Source organism: Pseudophryne corroboree, chromosome 4, assembly GCF_028390025.1.
Source record: "Pseudophryne corroboree isolate aPseCor3 chromosome 4, aPseCor3.hap2, whole genome shotgun sequence".
Lineage (NCBI taxonomy): Eukaryota > Metazoa > Chordata > Amphibia > Anura > Myobatrachidae > Pseudophryne > Pseudophryne corroboree.
In genome coordinates this window covers 773,767,463-773,789,778 of record NC_086447.1, presented here as the reverse complement: position 1 = coordinate 773,789,778, position 22,316 = coordinate 773,767,463, and positions in this window count along the sequence as shown.

Sequence of the window (22,316 nt, the reverse complement as noted above, 5' to 3'; positions counted from 1 at the left end):
CTTAGGGAACTTCTCATATGCCACAAAATGGTTGAAGCTCCTGTTCATAAATCATTCTCCGAAATCAACTTCTGTCACCTTAGTGATACATTTTGGGATTGTACCTAAAGTTTAAAGCAGAAATTGGGGCACTTTTGAAATTTTCATTTTTGACCAAAATCGATTGGTCCGGAGCTTATGGAATTTCTCATACGTCACAAAATGGCTGAAGCTCCTCTTCAAAAAACATGCCCCGAAATCAACTTCTGTCACCTTAGTGATACATTTTGGGATGGTACCTAAAGTTTAAAGCAGAAACTGGGGCAGTTTTGACATTTTCATTTTTGACCAAAATCGTTGGGTCTGGGGCTTAGGGAATTTCTCATACGCCACAAAACGGTTGAAGCTCCTTTTCAAAAATCATGCTCCGAAATCAACTTCTGTCACCTTAGTGATACATTTTGGGATGGTACCTAAAGTTTAAAGAAGAAATTGGGGCACTTTTGAAATCTTCATTTTTGACCAAAATCGATGGGTCCGGAGCTTATGGAATTTCTCATACGTCACAAAATGGTTGAAGCTCCTCTTCAAAAATCATGCCCCGAAATCAACTTCTGTCACCTTAGTGATACATTTTGGGATGGTACCTAAAGTTTAAAGCAGAAACTGGGGCAGTTTTGACATTTTCATTTTTGACCAAAATCGTTGGGTCTGGGGCTTAGGGAATTTCTCATACGCCACAAAACGGTTGAAGCTCCTGTTCAAAAATCATGCTCCGAAATCAACTTCTGTCACCTTAGTGATACATTTTGGGATGGTACCTAAAGTTTAAAGCAGAAATTGGGGCACATTTGAAATGTTCATTTCTGACCAAAATCGCTGGGTCCGGGGCTTAGGGAACTTCTCATATGCCACAAAATGGTTGAAGCTCCTGTTCATAAATCATTCTCCGAAATCAACTTCTGTCACCTTAGTGATACATTTTGGGATGGTACCTAAAGTTTAAAGAAGAAATTGGGGCACTTTTGAAATTTTCATTTTGACCAAAATCGATGGGTCTGGGGTTTAGGGAATTTCTCATACGCCACAAAACGGTTGAAGCTCCTTTTCAAAAATCATGCTCCGAAATCAACTTCTGTCACCTTAGTGATACATTTTGGGATTGTACCTAAAGTTTAAAGCAGAAATTGGGGCACTTTTGAAATGTTCATTTCTGACCAAAATCAATGGGTCCGGGGCTTAGGGAACTTCTCATACGCCACAAAATGTTTGAAGCTCCTGTTCATAAATCATACTCCGAAATCAACTTCTGTCAGCTTAGTGATACATTTTGGGATTGTACCTAAAGTTTAAAGCAGAAATTGGGGCACTTTTGAAATTTTAATTTTTGACCAAAATCGATGGGTCCGGGGCTTAGGGAATTTATCATATGTCACAAAACGGTTGAAGCTCCTGTTCAAAAATCATGCTCCGAAATCAACTTCTGTCACCTTAGTGATACATTTTGGGATGGTACCTAAAGTTTAAAGAAGAAATTGGGGCACTTTTGAAATTTTCATTTTTGACCAAAATTGATGGGTCCTGGGTTTAGGGAATTTCTCATATTCCACAATACTGTTGAAGCTCCTGTTCAAAAATCATACTCCGAAATCAACTTCTGTCACCTTAGTGATACATTTTGGGATGGTACCTAAAGTTTAAAGCAGAAATTGGGGCACTTTTGAAATTTTCATTTTTGACCAAAATTTATGGGTCCGGGGCTTAGGGAATTTTTCATATTCCACAAAACGGTTGAAGCTACTTTTCAAAAATCATGCTCCGAAATCAACTTCTGTCACCTTAGTGATACATTTTGGGATGGTACCTAAAGTTTAAAGCAGAAATTGGGGCACTTTTGAAATTTTCATTTCTGACCAAAATCGATGGGTCCGGGGCTTAGATAACATCTCATACGCCACAAAATGGTTGAATCTCCTGTTCAAAAATCATACTCCGAAATCAACTTCTGTCACCTTAGTGATACATTTTGGGATGGTACCTAAAGTTTAAAGCAGAAATTGGGGCACTTTTGAAATTTTCATTTTTGACCAAAATTTATGGGTCCGGGGCTTAGGGAATTTTTCATATTCCACAAAACGGTTGAAGCTACTTTTCAAAAATCATGCTCCGAAATCAACTTCTGTCACCTTAGTGATACATTTTGGGATGGTACCTAAAGTTTAAAGAAGAAATTGGGGCACTTTTGAAATCTTCATTTTTGACCAGAATCGATGGGTCCGGGGCTTAGGGAATTTCTCATACGCCACAAAACGGTTGAAGCTCCTGTTCAAAAATCATGCTCCGAAATCAACTTCTGTCACCTTAGTGATACATTTTGGGATGGTACCTAAAGTTTAAAGAAGAAATTGGGGCACTTTTGAAATCTTCATTTTTGACCAAAATTGATGGGTCCGGGGCTTAGGGAATTTTTCATATGCCACAAAACGGTTGAAGCTCCTTTTCAAAAATCATGCTCCGAAATCGACTTCTGTCACCTTAGTGATACATTTTGGGATGGTACCTAATGTTTAAAGAAGAAATTGGGGCACTTTTGAAATTTTCATTTTTGACCAAAATCGATGGGTCCAGGGCTTAGGGAATTTCTCATATGCCACAAAACGGTTGAAGCTCCTGTTCAAAAATTATGCCCCAAAATCAACTTCTGTCACCTTAGTGATACATTTTGGGATGGTACCTAAAGTTTAAAGCAGAAATTGGGGCACTTTTGAAATTTTCATTTTTTACCAAAATCGATGGGTCCGGGGCTTATGGAATTTCTCATACGTCACAAAACGGTTGAAGCTCCTGTTCAAAAATCATGCCCCGAAATCAACTTCTGTCACCTTAGTGATACCTTTTGGGATGGTACCTAAAGTTTAAAGCAGAAATTGGGGCACTTTTGAAATTTTAATTTTTGACCAAAATCGATGGGTCCGGGGCTTAGGGAATTTATCATATGTCACAAAACGGTTAAAGCTCCTGTTCAAAAATCATGCTCCGAAATCAACTTCTGTCACCTTAGTGATACATTTTGGGATGGTACCTAAAGTTTAAAGCAGAAATTGGGGCACTTTAGAAATGTTCATTTCTGACCAAAATCGATGGGTTCGGGGCTTAGGGAACTTCTCATATGCCACAAAATGGTTGAAGCTCCTGTTCAAAAATCATACTCCGAAATCAACTTCTGTCACCTTAGTGATACATTTTGGGATGGTACCTAAAGTTTAAAGCAGAAATTGGGGCACTTTTGAAATATTAATTTTTGACCAAAATCAATGGGTCCGGGGCTTAGGGATTTTCTCATACGTCACAAAACGGTTGAAGCTCCTGTTCAAAAATCATGTCCCGAAATCAACTTCTGTCACCTTAGTGATACATTTTGGGATGGTACCTAAAGTTTAAAGCAGAAACTGGGGCACTTTTGACATTTTCATTTTTGACCAAAATCGTTGGGTCTGGGGCTTAGGGAATTTCTCATACGCCACAAAACGATTGAAGCTCCTGTTTAAAAATCATGCTCCGAAATCAACTTCTGTCACCTTAGTGATACATTTTGGGATGGTACCTAAAGTTTAAAGCAGAAATTGGGGCACTTTTAAAATTTTCATTTTTGACCAGAATCGATGGGTCTGGGGCTTAGGGAATTTCTCATATTCCATAAAACTGTTGATGCTCCTGTTCAAAAATCATACTCTGAAATCAACTTCTGTCACCTTAGTGATACATTTTGGGATGGTACCTAAAGTTTAAAGCAGAAATTGGGGCACTTTAGAAATGTTCATTTCTGACCAAAATCGATGGGTTCGGGGCTTAGGGAACTTCTCATATGCCACAAAATGGTTGAAGCTCCTGTTCAAAAATCATACTCCGAAATCAACTTCTGTCACCTTAGTGATACATTTTGGGATGGTACCTAAAGTTTAAAGCAGAAATTGGGGCACTTTTGAAATGTTCATTTCTGACCAAAATCGATGGGTCCGGGGCTTAGGGAATTTCTCACACGCCACAAAATGGTTGAAGCTTCTGTTCAAAAATCATACTCCGAAATCAACTTCTGTCACCTTAGTGATACATTTTGGGATGGTACCTAAAGTTTAAAGCAGAAATTGGGGCACTTTTGAAATTTTCATTTTTGACCAAAATCGATGGGTCCGGGGCTTATGGAAATTCTCATTCGTCACAAAATGGTTGAAGCTTCTCTTCAAAAATCATGCCCCAAAATCAACTTATGTCACCTTAGTGATACATTTTGGGATGGTACCTAAAGTTTAAAGCAGAAATTGGGGCACTTTTGAAATATTAATTTTTGACCAAAATCGATCGGTCCGGGGCTTAGGGATTTTCTCATACGTCACAAAACGGTTGAAGCTCCTGTTCAAAAATCATGTCCCGAAATCAACTTCTGTCACCTTAGTGATACATTTTGGGATGGTACCTAAAGTTTAAAGCAGAAATTGGGGCACTTTTGAAATTTTCATTTTTGACCAGAATCGATGGGTCTGGGGCTTAGGGAATTTCTCATATTCCACAAAACTGTTGATGCTCCTGTTCAAAAATCATACTCTGAAATCAACTTCTGTCACCTTAGTGATACATTTTGGGATGGTACCTAAAGTTTAAAGCAGAAATTAGGGCACTTTTGAAATGTTCATTACTGACCAAAATCGATGGGTCCGGGGCTTAGGGAACTTCTCATACGCCACAAAACGTTTGAAGCTCCTGTTCATAAATCATGCTCCGAAATCAACTTCTGTCACCTTAGTGATACATTTTGGGATGGTACCTAAAGTTTAAAGAAGAAATTGGGGCACTTTTTAAATTTTCATTTTTGACCAAAATCGATGGGTCTGGGGCTTAGGCAATTTCTCATACGCCACAAAACGGTTGAAGCTCCTGTTCAAAAATCATGCTCCGAAATCAATTTCTGTGACCTTAGTGATACATTTTGGGATGGTACCTAAAGTTTAAAGCAGAAATTGAGGCACTTTTGAAATTTTCATTTTTGACCAAAATTGATGGGTCCGGGGCTTAGGGAATTTTTCATATGCCACAAAACGGTTGAAGCTCCTGTTCAAAAATCATACTCCGAAATCAACTTCTGTCACCTTAGTGATACATTTTGGGATGGTACCTAAAGTTTAAAGAAGAAATTGGGGCACTTTTGAAATCTTCATTTTTGACCAAAATTGATGGGTCCGGGGCTTAGGGAATGTTTCATATGCCACAAATTGGTTGAAGCTCCTTTTCAAAAATCATGCTCCGAAATCAACTTCTGTCACCTTAGTGATACATTTTGGGATGGTACCTAATGTTTAAAGCAGAAATTGGGGCACTTTTGAAATTTTCATTTTTGACCAAAATCGATGGGTCCGGGGCTTAGGGAATTTCTCATATGCCACAAAACGGTTGAAGCTCCTGTTCAAAAATCATGCTCCGAAATCAACTTCTGTCACCTTAGTGATACATTTTGGGATGGTACCTAAAGTTTAAAGCAGAAATTGGGGCACTTTTGAAATGTTCATTTCTGACCAAAATCAATGGGTCCGGGGCTTAGGGAATTTCTCATATGCCACAAAATGGTTGAAGCTCCTGTTCAAAAATCATACTCCGAAATCAACTTCTGTCACCTTAGTGATACATTTTGGGATGGTACCTAAAGTTTAAAGAAGAAATTGGGGCACTTTTGAAATCTTCATTTTTGACCAAAATTGATGGGTCCGGAGCTTATGGAATTTCTCATACGTCACAAAATGGTTGAAGCTCCTCTTCAAAAATCATGCCCCGAAATCAACTTCTGTGACCTTAGTGATACATTTTGGGATGGTACCTAAAGTTTAAAGCAGAAATTGGGGCACTTTTGACATTTTCATTTTTGACCAGAATCGATGGGTCCGGGGCTTAGGGAATTTCTCATATCCCACAAAACTGTTGATGCTCCTGTTCAAAAATCATACTCCGAAATCAACTTCTGTCACCTTAGTGATACATTTTGGGATGGTACCTAAAGTTTAAAGCAGAAATTGGGGCACTTTTGAAATGTTCATTTCTGACCAAAATCGATGGGTCCGGGGCTTAGGGAACTTCTCATATGCCACAAAATAGTTGAAGCTCCTGTTCATAAATCATTCTCCGAAATCAACTTCTGTCACCTTAGTGATACATTTTGGGATGGTACCTAAAGTTTAAAGAAGAAATTGGGGCACTTTTGAAATTTTCATTTTTGACCAAAATCGATGGGTCTGGGGTTTAGGGAATTTCTCATACGCCACAAAATGGTTGAAGCTCCTGTTGAAAAATCATGCTCCGAAATCAACTTCTGTAACCTTAGTGATACATTTTGGGATGGTACCTAAAGTTTAAAGCAGAAATTGGGGCACTTTTGAAATTTTCATTTTTGACCAGAATCGATGGGTCCGGGGCTTAGGGAATTTCTCATATTCCACAAAACTGTTGATGCTCCAGTTCAAAAATCATACTCCGAAATCAACTTTTGTCACCTTAGTGATACATTTTGGGATGGTACCTAAAGTTTAAAGAAGAAATTGGGGCACTTTTGAAATTTTCATTTTTGACCAAAATCGATGGGTCCGGAGCTTATGGAATTTCTCATACGTCACAAAATGGTTGAAGCTCCTCTTCAAAAATCATGCCCCGAAATCAACTTCTGTCACCTTAGTGATACATTTTCGGATGGTACCTAAAGTTTAAAGCAGAAACTGGGGCAGTTTTGACATTTTCATTTTTGACCAAAATCGTTGGGTCTGGGGCTTAGGGAATTTCTCATACGCCACAAAACGGTTGAAGCTCCTGTTCAAAAATCATGCTCCGAAATCAACTTCTGTCACCTTAGTGATACATTTTGGGATGGTACCTAAAGTTTAAAGCAGAAATTGGGGCACTTTTGAAATTTTCATTTTTGACCAGAATCGATGGGTCCGGGGCTTAGGGAATTTCTCATATTCCACAAAACTGTTGATGCTCCAGTTCAAAAATCATACTCCGAAATCAACTTTTGTCACCTTAGTGATACATTTTGGGATGGTACCTAAAGTTTAAAGAAGAAATTGGGGCACATTTGAAATTTTCATTTTTGACCAAAATCGATGGGTCCGGAGCTTATGGAATTTCTCATACGTCACAAAATGGTTGAAGCTCCTCTTCAAAAATCATGCTCCGAAATCAACTTCTGTCACCTTAGTGATACATTTTGGGAGGGTACCTAAATTTTAAAGCAGAAATTGGGGCACTTTTGAAATTTTCATTTTTGACCAAAACCGATGGGTCCGGGGCTTAGGGAATTTCTCATATTCCACAAAACTGTTTAGGCTCCTGTTCAAAAATCATACTCCGAAATCAACTTATGTCACCTTAGTGATACATTTTGGGATTGTACCTAAAGTTTAAAGCAGAAATTGGGGCACTTTTGAAATGTTCATTTCTGACCAAAATCAATGGGTCCGGGGCTTAGGGAACTTCTCATATGCCACAAAATGGTTGAAGCTCCTGTTCATAAATCATTCTCCGAAATCAACTTCTGTCACCTTAGTGATACATTTTGGGATTGTACCTAAAGTTTAAAGCAGAAATTGGGGCACTTTTGAAATTTTCATTTTTGACCAAAATCGATTGGTCCGGAGCTTATGGAATTTCTCATACGTCACAAAATGGCTGAAGCTCCTCTTCAAAAAACATGCCCCGAAATCAACTTCTGTCACCTTAGTGATACATTTTGGGATGGTACCTAAAGTTTAAAGCAGAAACTGGGGCAGTTTTGACATTTTCATTTTTTACCAAAATCGTTGGGTCTGGGGCTTAGGCAATTTCTCATACGCCACAAAATGGTTGAAGCTCCTGTTCAAAAATCATGCTCTGAAATCAACTTCTGTCACCTTAGTGATACATTTTGGGATGGTACCTAAAGTTTAAAGCAGAAATTGGGGCACTTTTGAAATTTTCATTTTTGACCAGAATCGCTGGGTCCGGGGCTTAGGGAATTTCTCATATTCCACAAAACTGTTGAAGCTCCTTTTCAAAAATCATGCTCCGAAATCAACTTCTGTCACCTTAGTGATACATTTTGGGATGGTACCTAAAGTTTAAAGAAGAAATTGGGGCACTTTTGAAATCTTCATTTTTGACCAAAATTGATGGGTTCGGGGCTTAGGGAATTTTTCATATGCCACAAAACGGTTGAAGCTCCTGTTCAAAAATTATGCCCCGAAATCAACTTCTGTCACCTTAGTGATACATTTTGGGATGGTATCTTAAGTTTAAAGCAGAAATTGGGGCACTTTTGAAATTTTCATTTTTGACCAAAATCGATGGGTCCGGAGCTTATGGAATTTCTCATACGTCACAAAATGGTTGAAGCTCCTCTTCAAAAATCATGCCCCGAAATCAACTTCTGTCACCTTAGTGATACATTTTGGGATGGTACCTAAAGTTTAAAGCAGAAATTGGGGCACTTTTGAAATGTTCATTTCTGACCAAAATCAATGGGTCCGGGGCTTAGGGAACTTCTCATACGCCACAAAATGTTTGAAGCTCCTGTTCATAAATCATACTCCGAAATCAACTTCTGTCAGCTTAGTGATACATTTTGGGATTGTACCTAAAGTTTAAAGCAGAAATTGGGGCACTTTTGAAATTTTAATTTTTGACCAAAATCGATGGGTCCGGGGCTTTGGGAATTTATCATATGTCACAAAACGGTTGAAGCTCCTGTTCAAAAATCATGCTCCGAAATCAACTTCTGTCACCTTAGTGATACATTTTGGGATGGTACCTAAAGTTTAAAGAAGAAATTGGGGCACTTTTGAAATTTTCATTTTTGACCAAAATTGATGGGTCCGGGGCTTAAGGAATTTTTCATATGCCACAAAATGGTTGAAGCTCCTTTTCAAAAATCATGCTCCGAAATCAACTTCTGTCACCTTAGTGATACATTTTGGGATTGTACCTAAAGTTTAAAGCAGAAATTGGGGCACTTTTGAAATTTTAATTTTTGACCAAAATCGATGGGTCCGGGGCTTAGGGAATTTATCATATGTCACAAAACGGTTGAAGCTCCTGTTCAAAAAGCATGCTCCGAAATCAACTTCTGTCACCTTAGTGATACATTTTGGGATGGTACCTAAAGTTTAAAGCAGAAATTGGGGCACTTTTGAAATGTTCGTTTCTGACCAAAATCGATGGGTCCGGGGCTTAGGGAACTTCTCATACGTTACAAAATGGTTGAAGCTTCTGTTCAAAAATCATACTCCGAAATCAACTTCTGTCACCTTAGTGATACATTTTGGGATGGTACCTAAAGTTTAAAGCAGAAATTGGGGCACTTTTGAAATTTTCATTTTTGACCAAAATTTATGGGTCCGGGGCTTAGGGAATTTTTCATATTCCACAAAACGGTTGAAGCTACTTTTCAAAAATCATGCTCCGAAATCAACTTCTGTCACCTTAGTGATACATTTTGGGATGGTACCTAAAGTTTAAAGCAGAAATTGGGGCACTTTTGAAATTTTCATTTTTGACCAAAATTTATGGGTCCGGGGCTTAGGGAATTTTTCATATTCCACAAAACGGTTGAAGCTACTTTTCAAAAATCATGCTCCGAAATCAACTTCTGTCACCTTAGTGATACATTTTGGGATGGTACCTAAAGTTTAAAGCAGAAATTGGGGCACTTTTGAAATTTTCATTTCTGACCAAAATCGATGGGTCTGGGGCTTAGATAACATCTCATACGCCACAAAATGGTTGAATCTCCTGTTCAAAAATCATACTCCGAAATCAACTTCTGTCACCTTAGTGATACATTTTGGGATGGTACCTAAAGTTTAAAGAAGAAATTGGGGCACTTTTGAAATCTTCATTTTTGACCAGAATCGATGGGTCCGGGGCTTAGGGAATTTCTCATACGCCACAAAACGGTTGAAGCTCCTGTTCAAAAATCATGCTCCGAAATCAACTTCTGTCACCTTAGTGATACATTTTGGGATGGTACCTAAAGTTTAAAGAAGAAATTGGGGCACTTTTGAAATCTTCATTTTTGACCAAAATTGATGGGTCCGGGGCTTAGGGAATTTTTCATATGCCACAAAACGGTTGAAGCTCCTTTTCAAAAATCATGCTCCAAAATCAACTTCTGTCACCTTAGTGATACATTTTGGGATGGTACCTAATGTTTAAAGAAGAAATTGGGGCACTTTTGAAATTTTCATTTTTGACCAAAATCGATGGGTCTGGGGTTTAGGGAATTTCTCATACGCCACAAAACGGTTGAAGCTCCTTTTCAAAAATCATGCTCCGAAATCAACTTCTGTCACCTTAGTGATACATTTTGGGAGGGTACCTAAATTTTTAAGCAGAAATTGGGGCACTTTTGAAATTTTCATTTTTGACCAAAACCGATGGGTCCGGGGCTTAGGGAATTTCTCATATTCCACAAAACTGTTGAAGCTCCTGTTCAAAAATCATACTCCGAAATCAACTTATGTCACCTTAGTGATACATTTTGGGATTGTACCTAAAGTTTAAAGCAGAAATTGGGGCACTTTTGAAATGTTCATTTCTGACCAAAATCAATGGGTCCGGGGCTTAGGGAACTTCTCATACGCCACAAAATGTTTGAAGCTCCTGTTCATAAATCATACTCCGAAATCAACTTCTGTCAGCTTAGTGATACATTTTGGGATTGTACCTAAAGTTTAAAGCAGAAATTGGGGCACTTTTGAAATTTTCATTTCTGACCAAAATCGATGGGTCTGGGGCTTAGATAACATCTCATACGCCACAAAATGGTTGAATCTCCTGTTCAAAAATCATACTCCGAAATCAACTTCTGTCACCTTAGTGATACATTTTGGGATGGTACCTAAAGTTTAAAGAAGAAATTGGGGCACTTTTGAAATCTTCATTTTTGACCAGAATCGATGGGTCCGGGGCTTAGGGAATTTCTCATACGCCACAAAACGGTTGAAGCTCCTGTTCAAAAATCATGCTCCGAAATCAACTTCTGTCACCTTAGTGATACATTTTGGGATGGTACCTAAAGTTTAAAGAAGAAATTGGGGCACTTTTGAAATCTTCATTTTTGACCAAAATTGATGGGTCCTGGGCTTAGGGAATTTTTCATATGCCACAAAACGGTTGAAGCTCCTTTTCAAAAATCATGCTCCGAAATCAACTTCTGTCACCTTAGTGATACATTTTGGGATGGTACCTAATGTTTAAAGAAGAAATTGGGGCACTTTTGAAATTTTCATTTTTGACCAAAATCGATGGGTCCAGGTCTTAGGGAATTTCTCATATGCCACAAAACGGTTGAAGCTCCTGTTCAAAAATTATGCCCCAAAATCAACTTCTGTCACCTTAGTGATACATTTTGGGATGGTACCTAAAGTTTAAAGCAGAAATTGGGGCACTTTTGAAATTTTCATTTTTTCCCAAAATCGATGGGTCCGGGGCTTATGGAATTTCTCATACGTCACAAAACGGTTGAAGCTCCTGTTCAAAAATCATGCCCCGAAATCAACTTCTGTCACCTTAGTGATACCTTTTGGGATGGTACCTAAAGTTTAAAGCAGAAATTGGGGCACTTTTGAAATTTTCATTTTTGACCAAAATCGATGGGTCCGGGGCTTAGGGAATTTCTCATATGTCACAAAACGGTTAAAGCTCCTGTTCAAAAATCATGCTCCGAAATCAACTTCTGTCACCTTAGTGATACATTTTGGGATGGTACCTAAAGTTTAAAGCAGAAATTGGGGCACTTTACAAATGTTCATTTCTGACCAAAATCGATGGGTTCGGGGCTTAGGGAACTTCTCATATGCCACAAAATGGTTGAAGCTCCTGTTCAAAAATCATACTCCGAAATCAACTTCTGTCACCTTAGTGATACATTTTGGGATGGTACCTAAAGTTTAAAGCAGAAATTGGGGCACTTTTGAAATGTTCATTTCTGACCAAAATCGATGGGTCCGGGGCTTAGGGAATTTCTCACACGCCACAAAATGGTTGAAGCTTCTGTTCAAAAATCATACTCCGAAATCAACTTCTGTCACCTTAGTGATACATTTTGGGATGGTACCTAAAGTTTAAAGCAGAAATTGGGGCACTTTTGAAATGTTCATTTCTGACCAAAATCGATGGGTCCGGGGCTTAGGGAATTTCTCACACGCCACAAAATGGTTGAAGCTTCTGTTCAAAAATCATACTCCGAAATCAACTTCTGTCACCTTAGTGATACATTTTGGGATGGTACCTAAAGTTTAAAGCAGAAATTGGGGCACTTTTGAAATTTTCATTTTTGACCAAAATCGATGGGTCCGGGGCTTATGGAAATTCTCATTCGTCACAAAATGGTTGAAGCTTCTCTTCAAAAATCATGCCCCAAAATCAACTTATGTCACCTTAGTGATACATTTTGGGATGGTACCTAAAGTTTAAAGCAGAAATTGGGGCACTTTTGAAATATTAATTTTTGACCAAAATCAATGGGTCCGGGGCTTAGGGATTTTCTCATACGTCACAAAACGGTTGAAGCTCCTGTTCAAAAATCATGTCCCGAAATCAACTTCTGTCACCTTAGTGATACATTTTGGGATGGTACCTAAAGTTTAAAGCAGAAATTGGGGCACTTTTGAAATTTTCATTTTTGACCAGAATCGATGGGTCTGGGGCTTAGGGAATTTCTCATATTCCACAAAACTGTTGATGCTCCTGTTCAAAAATCATACTCTGAAATCAACTTCTGTCACCTTAGTGATACATTTTGGGATGGTACCTAAAGTTTAAAGCAGAAATTAGGGCACTTTTGAAATGTTCATTTCTGACCAAAATCGATGGGTCCGGGGCTTAGGGAACTTCTCATACGCCACAAAACGTTTGAAGCTCCTGTTCATAAATCATGCTCCGAAATCAACTTCTGTCACCTTAGTGATACATTTTGGGATGGTACCTAAAGTTTAAAGAAGAAATTGGGGCACTTTTTAAATTTTCATTTTTGACCAAAATCGATGGGTCTGGGGCTTAGGCAATTTCTCATACGCCACAAAACGGTTGAAGCTCCTGTTCAAAAATCATGCTCCGAAATCAATTTCTGTGACCTTAGTGATACATTTTGGGATGGTACCTAAAGTTTAAAGCAGAAATTGAGGCACTTTTGAAATTTTCATTTTTGACCAAAATTGATGGGTCCGGGGCTTAGGGAATTTTTCATATGCCACAAAACGGTTGAAGCTCCTGTTCAAAAATCATACTCCGAAATCAACTTCTGTCACCTTAGTGATACATTTTGGGATGGTACCTAAAGTTTAAAGAAGAAATTGGGGCACTTTTGAAATCTTCATTTTTGACCAAAATTGATGGGTCCGGGGCTTAGGGAATGTTTCATATGCCACAAATTGGTTGAAGCTCCTTTTCAAAAATTATGCTCCGAAATCAACTTCTGTCACCTTAGTGATACATTTTGGGATGGTACCTAATGTTTAAAGCAGAAATTGGGGCACTTTTGAAATTTTCATTTTTGACCAAAATCGATGGGTCCGGGGCTTAGGGAATTTCTCATATGCCACAAAACGGTTGAAGCTCCTGTTCAAAAATCATGCTCCGAAATCAACTTCTGTCACCTTAGTGATACATTTTGGGATGGTACCTAAAGTTTAAAGCAGAAATTGGGGCACTTTTGAAATGTTCATTTCTGACCAAAATCGATGGGTCCGGGGCTTAGGGAATTTTTCATACGCCACAAAATGGTTGAAGCTCCTGTTCAAAAATCATACTCCGAAATCAACTTCTGTCACCTTAGTGATACATTTTGGGATGGTACCTAAAGTTTAAAGCAGAAATTGGGGCACTTTTGACATTTTCATTTTTGACCAGAATCGATGGGTCCGGGGCTTAGGGAATTTCTCATATCCCACAAAACTGTTGATGCTCCTGTTCAAAAATCATACTCCGAAATCAACTTCTGTCACCTTAGTGATACATTTTGGGATGGTACCTAAAGTTTAAAGCAGAAATTGGGGCACTTTTGAAATTTTCATTTTTGACCAGAATCGATGGGTCCGGGGCTTAGGGAATTTCTCATATTCCACAAAACTGTTGATGCTCCAGTTCAAAAATCATACTCCGAAATCAACTTTTGTCACCTTAGTGATACATTTTGGGATGGTACCTAAAGTTTAAAGAAGAAATTGGGGCACTTTTGAAATTTTCATTTTTGACCAAAATCTATGGGTCCGGAGCTTATGGAATTTCTCATACGTCACAAAATGGTTGAAGCTCCTCTTCAAAAATCATGCCCCGAAATCAACTTCTGTCACCTTAGTGATACATTTTGGGATGGTACCTAAAGTTTAAAGCAGAAACTGGGTCAGTTTTGACATTTTCTTTTTTGACCAAAATCGTTGGGTCTGGGGCTTAGGGAATTTCTCATACGCCACAAAACGGTTGAAGCTCCTGTTCAAAAATCATGCTCCGAAATCAACTTCTGTCACCTTAGTGATACATTTTGGGAGGGTACCTAAAGTTTAAAGAAGAAATTGGGGCACTTTTGAAATGTTCATTTCTGACCAAAATCGATGGTTCCGGGGCTTAGGGAACTTCTCATATGCCACAAAATGGTTGAAGCTCCTGTTCATAAATCATTCTCCGAAATCAACTTCTGTCACCTTAGTGATACATTTTGGGACGGTACCTAAAGTTTAAAGAAGAAATTGGGGCACTTTTGAAATTTTCATTTTTGACCAAAATCGATGGGTCTGGGGTTTAGGGAATTTCTCATACGCCACAAAATGGTTGAAGCTCCTGTTGAAAAATCATGCTCCGAAATCAACTTCTGTAACCTTAGTGATACATTTTGGGATGGTACCTAAAGTTTAAAGCAGAAATTGGGGCACTTTTGAAATTTTCATTTTTGACCAGAATCGATGGGTCCGGGGCTTAGGGAATTTCTCATATTCCACAAAACTGTTGATGCTCCAGTTCAAAAATCATACTCCGAAATCAACTTTTGTCACCTTAGTGATACATTTTGGGATGGTACCTAAAGTTTAAAGAAGAAATTGGGGCACTTTTGAAATTTTCATTTTTGACCAAAATCGATGGGTCCGGAGCTTATGGAATTTCTCATACGTCACAAAATGGTTGAAGCTCCTCTTCAAAAATCATGCCCCGAAATCAACTTCTGTCACCTTAGTGATACATTTTGGGATGGTACCTAAAGTTTAAAGCAGAAACTGGGTCAGTTTTGACATTTTCTTTTTTGACCAAAATCGTTGGGTCTGGGGCTTAGGGAATTTCTCATACGCCACAAAACGGTTGAAGCTCCTGTTCAAAAATCATGCTCCGAAATCAACTTCTGTCACCTTAGTGATACATTTTGGGAGGGTACCTAAATTTTAAAGCAGAAATTGGGGCACTTTTGAAATTTTCATTTTTGACCAAAACCGATGGGTCCGGGGCTTAGGGAATTTCTCATATTCCACAAAACTGTTTAGGCTCCTGTTCAAAAATCATACTCCGAAATCAACTTATGTCACCTTAGTGATACATTTTGGGATTGTACCTAAAGTTTAAAACAGAAATTGGGGCACTTTTGAAATGTTCATTTCTGACCAAAATCAATGGGTCCGGGGCTTAGGGAACTTCTCATATGCCACAAAATGGTTGAAGCTCCTGTTCATAAATCATTCTCCGAAATCAACTTCTGTCACCTTAGTGATACATTTTGGGATTGTTCCTAAAGTTTAAAGCAGAAATTGGGGCACTTTTGAAATTTTCATTTTTGACCAAAATCGATTGGTCCGGAGCTTATGGAATTTCTCATACGTCACAAAATGGCTGAAGCTCCTCTTCAAAAAACATGCCCCGAAATCAACTTCTGTCACCTTAGTGATACATTTTGGGATGGTACCTAAAGTTTAAAGCAGAAACTGGGGCAGTTTTGACATTTTCATTTTTGACCAAAATCGTTGGGTCTGGGGCTTAGGGAATTTCTCATACGCCACAAAACGGTTGAAGCTCCTTTTCAAAAATCATGCTCCGAAATCAACTTCTGTCACCTTAGTGATACATTTTGGGATGGTACCTAAAGTTTAAAGAAGAAATTGGGGCACTTTTGAAATCTTCATTTTTGACCAAAATTGATGGGTTCGGGGCTTAGGGAATTTTTCATATGCCACAAAACGGTTGAAGCTCCTGTTCAAAAATTATGCCCCGAAATCAACTTCTGTCACCTTAGTGATACATTTTGGGATGGTATCTTAAGTTTAAAGCAGAAATTGGGGCACTTTTGAAATTTTCATTTTTGACCAAAATCGATGGGTCCGGAGCTTATGGAATTTCTCATACGTCACAAAATGGTTGAAGCTCCTCTTCAAAAATCATGCCCCGAAATCAACTTCTGTCACCTTAGTGATACATTTTGGGATGGTACCTAAAGTTTAAAGCAGAAACTGGGGCAGTTTTGACATTTTCATTTTTGACCAAAATCGTTGGGTCTGGGGCTTAGGGAATTTCTCATACGCCACAAAACGGTTGAAGCTCCTGTTCAAAAATCATGCTCCGAAATCAACTTCTGTCACCTTAGTGATACATTTTGGGATGGTACCTAAAGTTTAAAGCAGAAATTGGGGCACATTTGAAATGTTCATTTCTGACCAAAATCGCTGGGTCCGGGGCTTAGGGAACTTCTCATACGCCACAAAATGGTTGAAGCTCCTGTTCATAAATCATTCTCCGAAATCAACTTCTGTCACCTTAGTGATACATTTTGGGATGGTACCTAAAGTTTAAAGAAGAAATTGGGGCACTTTTGAAATTTTCATTTTTGACCAAAATCGATGGGTCTGGGGTTTAGGGAATTTCTCATACGCCACAAAACGGTTGAAGCTCCTTTTCAAAAATCATGCTCCGAAATCAACTTCTGTCACCTTAGTGATACATTTTGGGAGGGTACCTAAATTTTTAAGCAGAATTTGGGGCACTTTTGAAATTTTCATTTTTGACCAAAACCGATGGGTCCGGGGCTTAGGGAATTTCTCATATTCCACAAAACTGTTGAAGCTCCTGTTCAAAAATCATACTCCGAAATCAACTTATGTCACCTTAGTGATACATTTTGGGATTGTACCTAAAGTTTAAAGCAGAAATTGGGGCACTTTTGAAATGTTCATTTCTGACCAAAATCAATGGGTCCGGGGCTTAGGGAACTTCTCATACGCCACAAAATGTTTGAAGCTCCTGTTCATAAATCATACTCCGAAATCAACTTCTGTCAGCTTAGTGATACATTTTGGGATTGTACCTAAAGTTTAAAGCAGAAATTGGGGCACTTTTGAAATTTTAATTTTTGACCAAAATCGATGGGTCCGGGGCTTAGGGAATTTATCATATGTCACAAAACGGTTGAAGCTCCTGTTCAAAAAGCATGCTCCGAAATCAACTTCTGTCACCTTAGTGATACATTTTGGGATGGTACCTAAAGTTTAAAGCAGAAATTGGGGCACTTTTGAAATGTTCGTTTCTGACCAAAATCGATGGGTCCGGGGCTTAGGGAACTTCTCATACGTTACAAAATGGTTGAAGCTTCTGTTCAAAAATCATACTCCAAAATCAACTTCTGTCACCTTAGTGATACATTTTGGGATGGTACCTAAAGTTTAAAGCAGAAATTGGGGCACTTTTGAAATTTTCATTTTTGACCAAAATTTATGGGTCCGGGGCTTAGGGAATTTTTCATATTCCACAAAACGGTTGAAGCTACTTTTCAAAAATCATGCTCCGAAATCAACTTCTGTCACCTTAGTGATACATTTTGGGATGGTACCTAAAGTTTAAAGCAGAAATTGGGGCACTTTTGAAATTTTCATTTCTGACCAAAATCGATGGGTCCGGGGCTTAGGTAACATCTCATACGCCACAAAATGGTTGAATCTCCTGTTCAAAAATCATACTCCGAAATCAACTTCTGTCACCTTAGTGATACATTTTGGGATGGTACCTAAAGTTTAAAGCAGAAATTGGGGCACTTTTGAAATCTTCATTTTTGACCAGAATCGATGGGTCCGGGGCTTAGGGAATTTCTCATACGCCACAAAACGGTTGAAGCTCCTGTTCAAAAATCATGCTCCGAAATCAACTTCTGTCACCTTAGTGATACATTTTGGGATGGTACCTAAAGTTTAAAGAAGAAATTGGGGCACTTTTGAAATCTTCATTTTTGACCAAAATTGATGGGTCCGGGGCTTAGGGAATTTTTCATATGCCACAAAACGGTTGAAGCTCCTTTTCAAAAATCATGCTCCGAAATCAACTTCTGTCACCTTAGTGATACATTTTGGGATGGTACCTAATGTTTAAAGAAGAAATTGGGGCACTTTTGAAATTTTCATTTTTGACCAAAATCGATGGGTCCAGGGCTTAGGGAATTTCTCATATGCCACAAAACGGTTGAAGCTCCTGTTCAAAAATTATGCCCCAAAATCAACTTCTGTCACCTTAGTGATACATTTTGGGATGGTACCTAAAGTTTAAAGCAGAAATTGGGGCACTTTTGAAATTTTCATTTTTTACCAAAATCGATGGGTCCGGGGCTTATGGAATTTCTCATACGTCACAAAACGGTTGAAGCTCCTGTTCAAAAATCATGCCCCGAAATCAACTTCTGTCACCTTAGTGATACCTTTTGGGATGGTACCTAAAGTTTAAAGCAGAAATTGGGGCACTTTTGAAATTTTCATTTTTGACCAAAATCGATGGGTCCGGGGCTTAGGGAATTTCTCATATTCCACAAAACTGTTTAGGCTCCTGTTCAAAAATCATACTCCGAAATCAACTTATGTCACCTTAGTGATACATTTTGGGATTGTACCTAAAGTTTAAAACAGAAATTGGGGCACTTTTGAAATGTTCATTTCTGACCAAAATCAATGGGTCCGGGGCTTAGGGAACTTCTCATATGCCACAAAATGGTTGAAGCTCCTGTTCATAAATCATTCTCCGAAATCAACTTCTGTCACCTTAGTGATACATTTTGGGATTGTACCAAAAGTTTAAAGCAGAAATTGGGGCACTTTTGAAATTTTCATTTTTGACCAAAATCGATTGGTCCGGAGCTTATGGAATTTCTCATACGTCACAAAATGGCTGAAGCTCCTCTTCAAAAAACATGCCCCGAAATCAACTTCTGTCACCTTAGTGATACATTTTGGGATGGTACCTAAAGTTTAAAGCAGAAACTGGGGCAGTTTTGACATTTTCATTTTTGACCAAAATCGTTGGGTCTGGGGCTTAGGGAATTTCTCATACGCCACAAAACGGTTGAAGCTCCTGTTCAAAAATCATGCTCTGAAATCAACTTCTGTCACCTTAGTGATACATTTTGGGATGGTACCTAAAGTTTAAAGCAGAAATTGGGGCACTTTTGAAATTTTCATTTTTGACCAGAATCGCTGGGTCCGGGGCTTAGGGAATTTCTCATATTCCACAAAACTGTTGAAGCTCCTTTTCAAAAATCATGCTCCGAAATCAACTTCTGTCACCTTAGTGATACATTTTGGGATGGTACCTAAAGTTTAAAGAAGAAATTGGGGCACTTTTGAAATCTTCATTTTTGACCAAAATTGATGGGTTCGGGGCTTAGGGAATTTTTCATATGCCACAAAACGGTTGAAGCTCCTGTTCAAAAATTATGCCCCGAAATCAACTTCTGTCACCTTAGTGATACATTTTGGGATGGTATCTTAAGTTTAAAGCAGAAATTGGGGCACTTTTGAAATTTTCATTTTTGACCAAAATCAATGGGTCCGGAGCTTATGGAATTTCTCATACATCACAAAATGGTTGAAGCTCCTCTTCAAAAATCATGCCCCGAAATCAACTTCTGTCACCTTAGTGATACATTTTGGGATGGTACCTAAAGTTTAAAGCAGAAACTGGGGCAGTTTTGACATTTTCATTTTTGACCAAAATCATTGGGTCTGGGGCTTAGGGAATTTCTCATACGCCACAAAACGGTTGAAGCTCCTGTTCAAAAATCATGCTCCGAAATCAACTTCTGTCACCTTAGTGATACATTTTGGGATGGTACCTAAAGTTTAAAGCAGAAATTGGGGCACATTTGAAATGTTCATTTCTGACCAAAATCGCTGGGTCCGGGGCTTAGGGAACTTCTCATACGCCACAAAATGGTTGAAGCTCCTGTTCATAAATCATTCTCCGAAATCAACTTCTGTCACCTTAGTGATACATTTTGGGATGGTACCTAAAGTTTAAAGAAGAAATTGGGGCACTTTTGAAATTTTCATTTTTGACCAAAATCGATGGGTCTGGGGTTTAGGGAATTTCTCATACGCCACAAAACGGTTGAAGCTCCTTTTCAAAAATCATGCTCCGAAATCAACTTCTGTCACCTTAGTGATACATTTTGGGAGGGTACCTAAATTTTTAAGCAGAAATTGGGGCACTTTTGAAATTTTCATTTTTGACCAAAACCGATGGGTCCGGGGCTTAGGGAATTTCTCATATTCCACAAAACTGTTGAAGCTCCTGTTCAAAAATCATACTCCGAAATCAACTTCTGTCACCTTAGTGATACATTTTGGGATTGTACCTAAAGTTTAAAGCAGAAATTGGGGCACTTTTGAAATGTTCATTTCTGACCAAAATCAATGGGTCCAGGGCTTAGGGAACTTCTCATACGCCACAAAATGTTTGAAGCTCCTGTTCATAAATCATACTCCGAAATCAACTTCTGTCAGCTTAGTGATACATTTTGGGATTGTACCTAAAGTTTAAAGCAGAAATTGGGGCACTTTTGAAATTTTAATTTTTGACCAAAATCGATGGGTCCGGGGCTTAGGGAATTTATCATATGTCACAAAACGGTTGAAGCTCCTGTTCAAAAATCATGCTCCGAAATCAACTTCTGTCACCTTAGTGATACATTTTGGGATGGTACCTAAAGTTTAAAGAAGAAATTGGGGCACTTTTGAAATTTTCATTTTTGACCAAAATTGATGGGTCCGGGGCTTAAGGAATTTTTCATATGCCACAAAATGGTTGAAGCTCCTTTTCAAAAATCATGCTCCGAAATCAACTTCTGTCACCTTAGTGATACATTTTGGGATTGTACCTAAAGTTTAAAGCAGAAATTGGGGCACTTTTGAAATTTTAATTTTTGACCAAAATCAATGGGTCCGGGGCTTAGGGAATTTATCATATGTCACAAAACGGTTGAAGCTCCTGTTCAAAAAGCATGCTCTGAAATCAACTTCTGTCACCTTAGTGATACATTTTGGGATGGTACCTAAAGTTTAAAGCAGAAATTGGGGCACTTTTGAAATGTTCGTTTCTGACCAAAATCGATGGGTCCGGGGCTTAGGGAACTTCTCATACGTTACAAAATGGTTGAAGCTTCTGTTCAAAAATCATACTCCGAAATCAACTTCTGTCACCTTAGTGATACATTTTGGGATGGTACCTAAAGTTTAAAGAAGAAATTGGGGCACTTTTGAAATCTTCATTTTTGACCAGAATCGATGGGTCCGGGGCTTAGGGAATTTCTCATACGCCACAAATTGGTTGAAGCTCCTTTTCAAAAATCATGCTCCGAAATCAACTTCTGTCACCTTAGTGATACATTTTGGGATGGTACCTAAAGTTTAAAGCAGAAATTGGGGCACTTTTGAAATTTTCATTTCTGACCAAAATCGATGGGTCCGGGGCTTAGGTAACATCTCATACGCCACAAAATGGTTGAATCTCCTGTTCAAAAATCATACTCCGAAATCAACTTCTGTCACCTTAGTGATACATTTTGGGATGGTACCTAAAGTTTAAAGAAGAGATTGGGGCACTTTTGAAATCTTCATTTTTGACCAGAATCGATGGGTCCGGGGCTTAGGGAATTTCTCATACGCCACAAAACGGTTGAAGCTCCTGTTCAAAAATCATGCTCCGAAATCAACTTCTGTCACCTTAGTGATACATTTTGGGATGGTACCTAAAGTTTAAAGAAGAAATTGGGGCACTTTTGAAATCTTCCTTTTTAACCAAAATTGATGGGTCCGGGGCTTAGGGAATTTTTCATATGCCACAAAACGGTTAAAGCTCCTTTTCAAAAATCATGCTCCGAAATCAACTTCTGTCACCTTAGTGATACATTTTGGGATGGTACCTAAAGTTTAAAGCAGAAATTGGGGCACTTTAGAAATGTTCATTTCTGACCAAAATCGATGGGTTCGGGGCTTAGGGAACTTCTCATATGCCACAAAATGGTTGAAGCTCCTGTT